At 54.1% G+C, this 7,649-nt stretch overlaps 1 long non-coding RNA gene across 1 annotated transcript; it reads right to left on the reverse strand.

The window, feature by feature from the left end:
• Window positions 1–7,059: 7,059 nt before the first annotated feature.
• On the reverse strand, window positions 7,060–7,538 carry LOC123589046. Its single transcript, XR_006708142.1, has 2 exons — window positions 7,424–7,538; window positions 7,060–7,278 (listed from the first exon to the last, which is right to left on the reverse strand). It is a non-coding gene; the product is annotated as an uncharacterized LOC123589046 (long non-coding RNA).
• Window positions 7,539–7,649: the final 111 nt, after the last annotated feature.

Here is a 7,649-nt window from a genome sequence, read left to right on the forward strand (position 1 = left end):
AAGGAAGCACATGCAAAAGAAAAAAGCAACACCGAAAAACGGAAAGCAACGGAAAACAAACAAATGTGACTATATATCAAGACTTCTTCCACGGGACACAGAGCACAAGCCATAAAGGGAAAACTTGAAAGACCCGCTTCATCAAAGCACCGGCTCTTCAAAAGGGGAAGAAAAAATGCTTAGCCACAGGCAGGAAGACAGTATTTGCAGTACAGGTATCCAGACTGCAAAAGAACTCCAACTACTTTATTCTACTTTATTTTACTGTATTTTCTATTTTATTTTATTTTATGTTTATTTTTGAGAGAGAGAGAGAGAGAGAGACAGAGCGCAAGTGGGGGACGGGCAGAGCGAGAGGGGGACACAGAATCCAAAGCAGGTCCCAGGCTCTGAACTGTCAGCACAGAGCCGGACGCGGGGCTCAGACTCACAAATGGTGAGATCGTGACCCGAGATTCTTGAAACCTCCAGTTCCTGGGCCACCTGCCCAGGTGCCTGGTCTCCTTTGCCTCCACTTGGTGACAGCCAACTGTCACCTCTCCTGTGCTCCGGGGCGGGGTCAGGGGCACGTCCCGGAGCCTGTCCACACCCCTGTATGTATTGGCGTCTGAGATTTGATGTTTGCTGCATCCCCCAGCACCCGGCACGCAGAAGGTGCTCAATTAATATAGGTTGAATGTGCGAATGAATGAACAAATGAACGAATGAATGAACGAGCTGTGCGCTCTAGTCACCCAGCCCACCCCGCGTGACTTAAAATCCTCTGGATATTCCACCCCAAGAAACAGAGTCTGTGTATAGAGTTGAGGTTACACATCTCCGGATGGGGTTGGGGACAGCCTCCTTCTCTGGGAATTTTGAGGCTGGCGGTGCCCCTCACGCAGGGTCGGGATCCGGGCTGGGGCCCTCTTGAGGGTCAATCAGCGAGGCAGCTGAGGGGCAGTGCTCCCGGGGGTGCGGCCACCGCCACCAGGGGGCAGCACCAGGTTGCACGAGTCAGCCTGGCTTCCTCCCTCTGGATCTCCGGGGCCAGGATTTGGGGCTTGTGGGGTGCCCCCGAGGCTGCTCTGGTGCCGCGGGCTCCTGTCCAGACCAGGCTGGAGGGAGAGACGAGCATGAGAGAGGGCCTGAGGCCAGCCGAGGCCACACAGAAGGCTGTGGTGGAGCTGGCATAGACCCCAGTCTCTGGCACGGATACACAGGGTCCCACAGAGGAGCCCGGAGGCCTGGCTGGGCTCCTCGGGAACCTCTCTGTGGGGATCACTTCTCCACTAGACTCAGGGCTCTCGGACAACTGGTGTTGTCTGTCTGGTTCCAAACTTTGCATCTCCAAAACGAGGCCTGCCATAGAGGAGGAAGTGGTTAAAGTGTGGGCTCTGTCACTCGCCGCTGTGTGACCCCGGGCAGGCATCTGCACCTCTCTGCAAAGTGGGTGTGATGATAACCCTTGCTGCCAAGAGAGTTCGGGAACTTTCATGAGATAGTTTTACCTTGTTGGCTGATCCTTGGTGCATGCCTACTTTCTGTTCTGTTCCATCCTGCCCTGGGGCATTTGTGCTTGCCCTTCCTGCCCCCCCCGCCCCCCCCAATGCTCTTCCCATGAGCTACCCCATGGCTCACCAACATCATCAAACTCTCAGTTCACAAGCCGTTCCTCATGGAAGGCTGCTGTGGACCCCTGCCAGAGCACCCAGCCACCCTCTACCATAACCACCTGGTTCAACTTTTATTTATTTATTTTAATCAGTTACTTTTTATTTTTTGTTTTTATTTAAAAAAATGTTTTTTAACGTTTATTTACTTTTGAGACAGAGAGAGAGCATGAACGGGGGAGGGTCAGAGAGAGGGAGACACAGAATCTGAAACAGGCTCCAGGCTCTGAGCTGTCAGCACAGACCCCGACGCGGGGCTCCAGCTCATGAACCGTGAGATCATGACCTGAGCCGAAGTCGGATGTTCAACCGACTGAGCCACCCAGGCGCCCCAACATGGTTCGATTTTGACGACAGTTACCTCTGTCTGGAATTAACAGGTTCGTGTATTAGTTTACTTGATTATTGTGTTTTGCTCCTAAAATGTCAGCTCTGTGAGAGCCCAGACCTCATCAGTTTGGTTCACATGTGTCTCCCCAAGAGCCTACCACAGTGCCTGGGACACAGTAGATGCTTAATTGAGATTTGTTGCAGGAAAAATGAATGAAGGAAAGAAATCTGTGTGAAGTCCTTAGCTCTGTGCCTGGCATATTGAAAGCTTGCAATGAGTTAGCAATTAGTAATATTAGTAAGCAAGACAATAATACATTAAATAAGCAGAGTCATAAAAGCCAAGGTGGGAGGCAGGCCATCTTAGGAACATATGAGCCTGGAGTTTTGGCAGCTGAGGGTCCAGGGAGCCCCACCCCTGCCTCCACTGAGGTCCTCCCCCACTGTGTGACCCTGGGCATCCCACTCCCCCTCTCTGGGCTATGCTATCTTCTTGAGCAATAAGGCTTTGCAGCTGGGGCTGCTTAAAGGCAAAAGGCAATGGGACTCCCCCCGTCTGCTTCCTGCCCAGCCTCTCTTCCCAGAAGGGCTCGGAGGTGATGAGGTGACAAGAAAGGAATCTGGAGGAATGAGTTCTAACTGTCATTCTTGTGCAAGTGTGGGGTGGGGCTTTCCCTGGAGCTCCCCCTGACTCCATCTGTTGGGTGGTGGGGAGTCTGCAGCCCTGGGCGGGGACGTGCTGGGTCAAACTGGGGCACCCCCTAACCTCTCTGGGCTGACTTTCCAGCTGTGCCACTTCCCTGCCACCGCTTCCGCCCAGGCTGTGGTGAGCTGGGGGCTGGAAGAGTGTGAGGTGGGGTGCACCCCAAGCCCCGTTCCCTACTTGGGCGAGGAAAGGAAAGCGGCAGGAGGGGGGTGGTTCTTGTGCCCTGGGCACCCAGGAAGGTCCTCTCACTGATCAGTGGGGACCCAGATGAGGGAGTGACATGGTTACTTCTTCCCTGGTGGCTGCCACCCATCCCCTGTCCTCAGAACTCTGGGACAGAGCCCCTCCCCTCCCCCCCCCCCCCCCCCATTGAGGCCTGCCTGGAGGAGGAGAGGGGGACTTTCTAGATGGAGAAGAGCCCTGGGAGCTGTGGTTCCGCACCCTTCCATCCGTGCGGACTTGTGTTGGGGTGGTGGGGGGTGCTGGCGTAGCTGTGCTGTGGGTCTTATGTGGTCAGGGGGTGTGCTCATCGGCACAGGGTGTGTGTGGTGCAGGCTTGCACGTGGACGTCTCTGTGTGTGTGCGTCCCTGCCTCTCAGGTGGGCTGTGTGTGTGGGACTTGTCATGTCTGGGTGTCTGTGTTTGTCTAGGTGGGAGGGGTGCGCGGCCTGGGTATCCGGGTGTGTGGGGTGTTCGCCCAGGTGGCTCCTGGGTCTGTCTTTTCCTCCTTCAGCCCGCGGGCTTGGCCAGCCTACTTGGACCTCGTGCTTTCAGCCTCAAGAGCTGCCTGAGGGGCTCAGTCCCTTCCCTGGGCTCCCCACCCAACCCCTTCTCCACTCTAGGCTCTCCTGGTGCCATTTTACAGAAGGGGAAATCGAGTTATCTGTCAGGCCCTTCATCCTGGACACATCTTGTTCCCTCCCATCACATGGCCCCTGTTTCTTCAACGTGTTTATTGAGCACCTACTATAAGTCAGACATAAAAACCATGGGACGCAGATAAGGTACCTGCCCTGGGAAGCTCACATTTTAGCGGGTACCACACTTGGTTCAGGGTGGGCAGAGGTGGGCACCTCTTCTGAGGTATAATGACTAGAAAGAGGCAGCATGGGAAGATGTGGGGTAAGACCGTTCCCAGCTGAGGGAACAGCATGTGCAAAGGCCCTGGGGGGCCCATTAGGGCCGCAGTGGAGTGAGCAGAGCTTGGGCAGGGAGTGCTGAGATCCAATGCATGTTATGAGACCTCCTGGGGCTGCTGCACAGAGGGGCAGTGGCTGGAGGCAGACCAAAGACGGGGAAGTGACTCTTCAGAAAGTGGTGGCCCAAAAGAGACAAAGAGCACGAGGCAGGGAGGAGCTGGTGTTCCCACAGCCCAAGTTCCCATCCCTGCTCTAGCCCGGGGAGGCCCCTCTCGGGGACGCAGACTGGGGCGACACATCCTGGGGAGGGGACTTCAGTCTAAGTCACCTAGGGAATGAGCACCTTGGGGTGTGACACAGCAATGTCCAAATCTTGGCCTGTCCAGGGATTGCTGCGTGATCTTGGGTAAGTCGCATTGCTGATCTGAGCCTCATTTCCCCTTCCCCAGAGCGTGTTCTTCTGGGTTGTGACGAGGGTTTCAGAAGTCAACCTGTGCTGGTCTTCAGAGCTGAAGGTGTCCAGTGTGCCTGGCACATTGTAGGGGGCAGAACTGGGTGACTGTTGTCATTGCTAAGGGCGACACCTAGATTTAAGCAAGTGGTGTTTTAAAAAGCAAGTAACAATAATCATAATAATTCTCTGGGGGCGCCGGGGTGGCTCAGTCGGTTGAGCGTCCGACTCTTGATTCCGGCTCAGGTCATGACCTCGTGGCTCATGAGACTGAGCTCCACGTTGGGCTCTGCGCTGACAGCTTGGAGCCTGTTTGGGATTCTCTCTTTTCCTCTCTCTCTGCTCCTCCCTGACTCGTGTGCACTCTCTCACTCTCTCTCAAATAAACAAACATTTAGGCACGCCTGGGTAGCTCAGTTGGTTAAGCATCTTGATTTCGGCTCAGGCGATTATCTCCTGGTTTGTGAGTCTGAGCCTCACATCGGGCTCTGTGCTGACAGTGCTTGGGATTCTCTCTCTCTCTCTCTCTCTCTCCGCCCCTCCCCCATTCGCTATCACTCTCTCAAAATAAACATTTAAAAACAAACAAACATTAAAAAAAGAATTCTCACAACGTGCCTAAGCATTCATGCACTCTCTCACTTTAACACGGCAACCTTATCGAGAGACGTGCTGACATTGTCCCCATTTTACAGATGAGAAAACCGAGGTGCCAAGAGAGGGGACCTGCTGAGGGTTAAAGCATGTGGAGACACCCAATCCTTAGGGCCTCCAGACCTGCTGTATCCACCCCAGACGTATCCCCTGCCGTCTTTTCCATGACACATGTGCCTCCAACTTGGTGATGCTCCTTACTGGAGTTTTCTTATGTTAAGTCAATCTGAAGTGCTACAGCACATAAGTCTGGGTTTCGTTAAAAGAGCAACAGGGAGTTACTGAAGGGTTTTGAGCAGGGGCAGGACGACCTGGTGACAGAGACTCTCTCCCTGACCAGACTTCAGTTGGGCTCCTCTGAGCCTTCGGCTCGCCTGGGCACAAGCTGGAGCTTCCCACCCTGTCCCTGTAAGAGTCCAGTTTTGGCAAGAATCCCGACAAGTTGGTTTAGCCAGAATTCCCTGCCCTCTAGGTCTGACCAAATTCCTCATCCCCTGCCTCCTCCCAGGGGATGTGTGACCGCCCATGTCTTCCGCAAGAATCCTGCCAGGCCAGCTTAGCCAGACCCCCCCCCCCCTTCCCCCTGCTATTTCCTCCTAGTAGTCTCGCACTCCCGGACCCTGCTCTGTGGCTACACATCTTCTCCTCCCTGTATGCGGACGTGAGCCCCATCTCTCTCCCTGAATGCAAACCCCACTGCAGGGGCCCCTGTCCCTATCGCGACAGTGCTGAACAAAGTCCGTCTTACCATTTCAGCAAGGGTCAGAAATAATTTTTTTTTTTTTTAGCAACAGTCAGATTTATACTTTTGAAAGCTCACTCTGGCTGCTGCACAGAAAACAAGCGAGGTCACGGATATTAGGGGAGGCATAAGGCAGGGGAGGAGGCCACTGCTTCTGGTGAGACAGTAGAGGTCCAAGTCATGGTGGGAAGGAATGGGGGGCAGATGGGTGGACAGTTATACTTTGGGGGGAGGAGTCTCCCTCTCATCCCTGCTTTTAGACCTTACCAGGCTGCTGTCGCTCTTAAAGTGAAGCTCTGTAATTGAGACCCATCCACTTAGCCCCCTCTGGCTCTGGCCACGTCACTTCCGTCCACGTCGCTTCTCGTGTCCTAGCCCCACCACACTCCTGTCTCAGGGCCTTTGCACGTGTGCTAACCTTTCTCAGGAATGTCCTTTCCTTTGTCTATTCAATTCCTGGTCTTCCAGAAGACCCCAGGTCAACCAGCACTTTCCAGAGAAGACTCTCCTGGCTTCTCCAGCATGATGGCTGTCCCTGCTATGGATACAGCGGGACTTTATACCATTGTGATTACTGGTTTAACATCTGCTTCCCCTAATTAGACTGTAACCCTCTGGGGGACAGGGGGTGGCATGACAGGACCAACATGAGTTTTGTTTAGTCTAGGGCTTAGAACAGAGCTCATGTGCAATAACTATTTGTCACATGGCTGGACGGATGATTGGTCTTTATTGGGTGGAAAAGTTAGGCCAGATCTTCTCATCTGCTGCTGGCTCAAGTCTGGCCACTAGGCCAGTGCCATGAGATGGGGCCATGATAGTGGGCTGATGTCTCTGGTTGCAGGAGGCTCAAGCCGTGGCAAGTTGGGAGAAAGAATTTCTCCACGGACCCGTCTTCTCTGATAGGGCCAAGGGGAGGGCACTCACTGAGCCAGGGATGCTTATCCAGCCCACCACCTGACACCCTACCTTATCAACCTGCCTGCCATCCCTTTGGAGGAGGCACCTCCTCCAGGGCGGGAACTGGGTGGGCACTTTTTACTCTGGATGCTCAGCACCGCAAAGGGAGGCCTGGCACCGATGATACCCCAGTGAATGACTGCAGACGGGAACTGCACCAAACTCAGGTGTGGGATTCTCAGAGGCTGGGGTGCCTGGGGGACTCAGTTGGTTAAGCGCCCAACGCTTGCTTTTGGTTCAGGTCATGACCTCCCGTTCTTGAGTTCGAGCCCCGGATCAGGCTCTGCACCGACAGTGCTGAGCCTGCTTGGGATTCTCTCTCTCTCTCCCTCTCTCTCTCTCTCTTTCTCTCTCTCTCTCTCTCTCCCTCTGCCCCTCCCCCAATGGTGTTGTTTCTCTCTCAAAATAAATAAACTTAAAAAAAATAAAAATTAAAAAAATTCTGTGGTTAGTTGAGGAGGAAAAGGCTGTTGCTGATGCCATAACAAAACACCAGACTGGGTGGCATAAGCAACAGAAAGTGACTTCTCACGTTTTTGGAACCTGGGAAGTCCAAGTTCAGAATGCCCGAGATTTGGTTCCTGGTGGAGGACCCTCTTCCTGGCTTGGGGACAGCTGTATTCTTGCTGTGTCCTCAGTGGTGTCTTTGCACGTGGGGAGGGGAAAAGAGGGAGAGACTGAGAGGCAAGCAGAGCTGGTGGGCTCCAGCAGGGACCCACGTGCCACTTCCAGCCCTGGGACTATAGGCCCAGGACAGTTAAGGGGTTCCCTCCCTGCCCCTCCACCAACCTGAGCCACGGTCCAGGGCTGGGCTGGCTTTTAGGGGCTTCTCTTGCAGAGACTTGCAGTGGCCAGGCAGGGGACGGGGTGTGCTCACCTATCTCCATGCCTCAGTTACCTCTCCGGTAAAAGGAGAGTATTGTCAATTTTCTGCAGACACAGAGGACTCAAGGAGGGAAGGCAAATTAAAAACAAAACAAGAGAACAAATGAACAGTTTCCCCTTCCCCCCCCCC

Source organism: Leopardus geoffroyi, chromosome E3 (genome assembly GCF_018350155.1).
Source record: "Leopardus geoffroyi isolate Oge1 chromosome E3, O.geoffroyi_Oge1_pat1.0, whole genome shotgun sequence".
Taxonomy (NCBI): Eukaryota; Metazoa; Chordata; class Mammalia; order Carnivora; family Felidae; genus Leopardus; species Leopardus geoffroyi.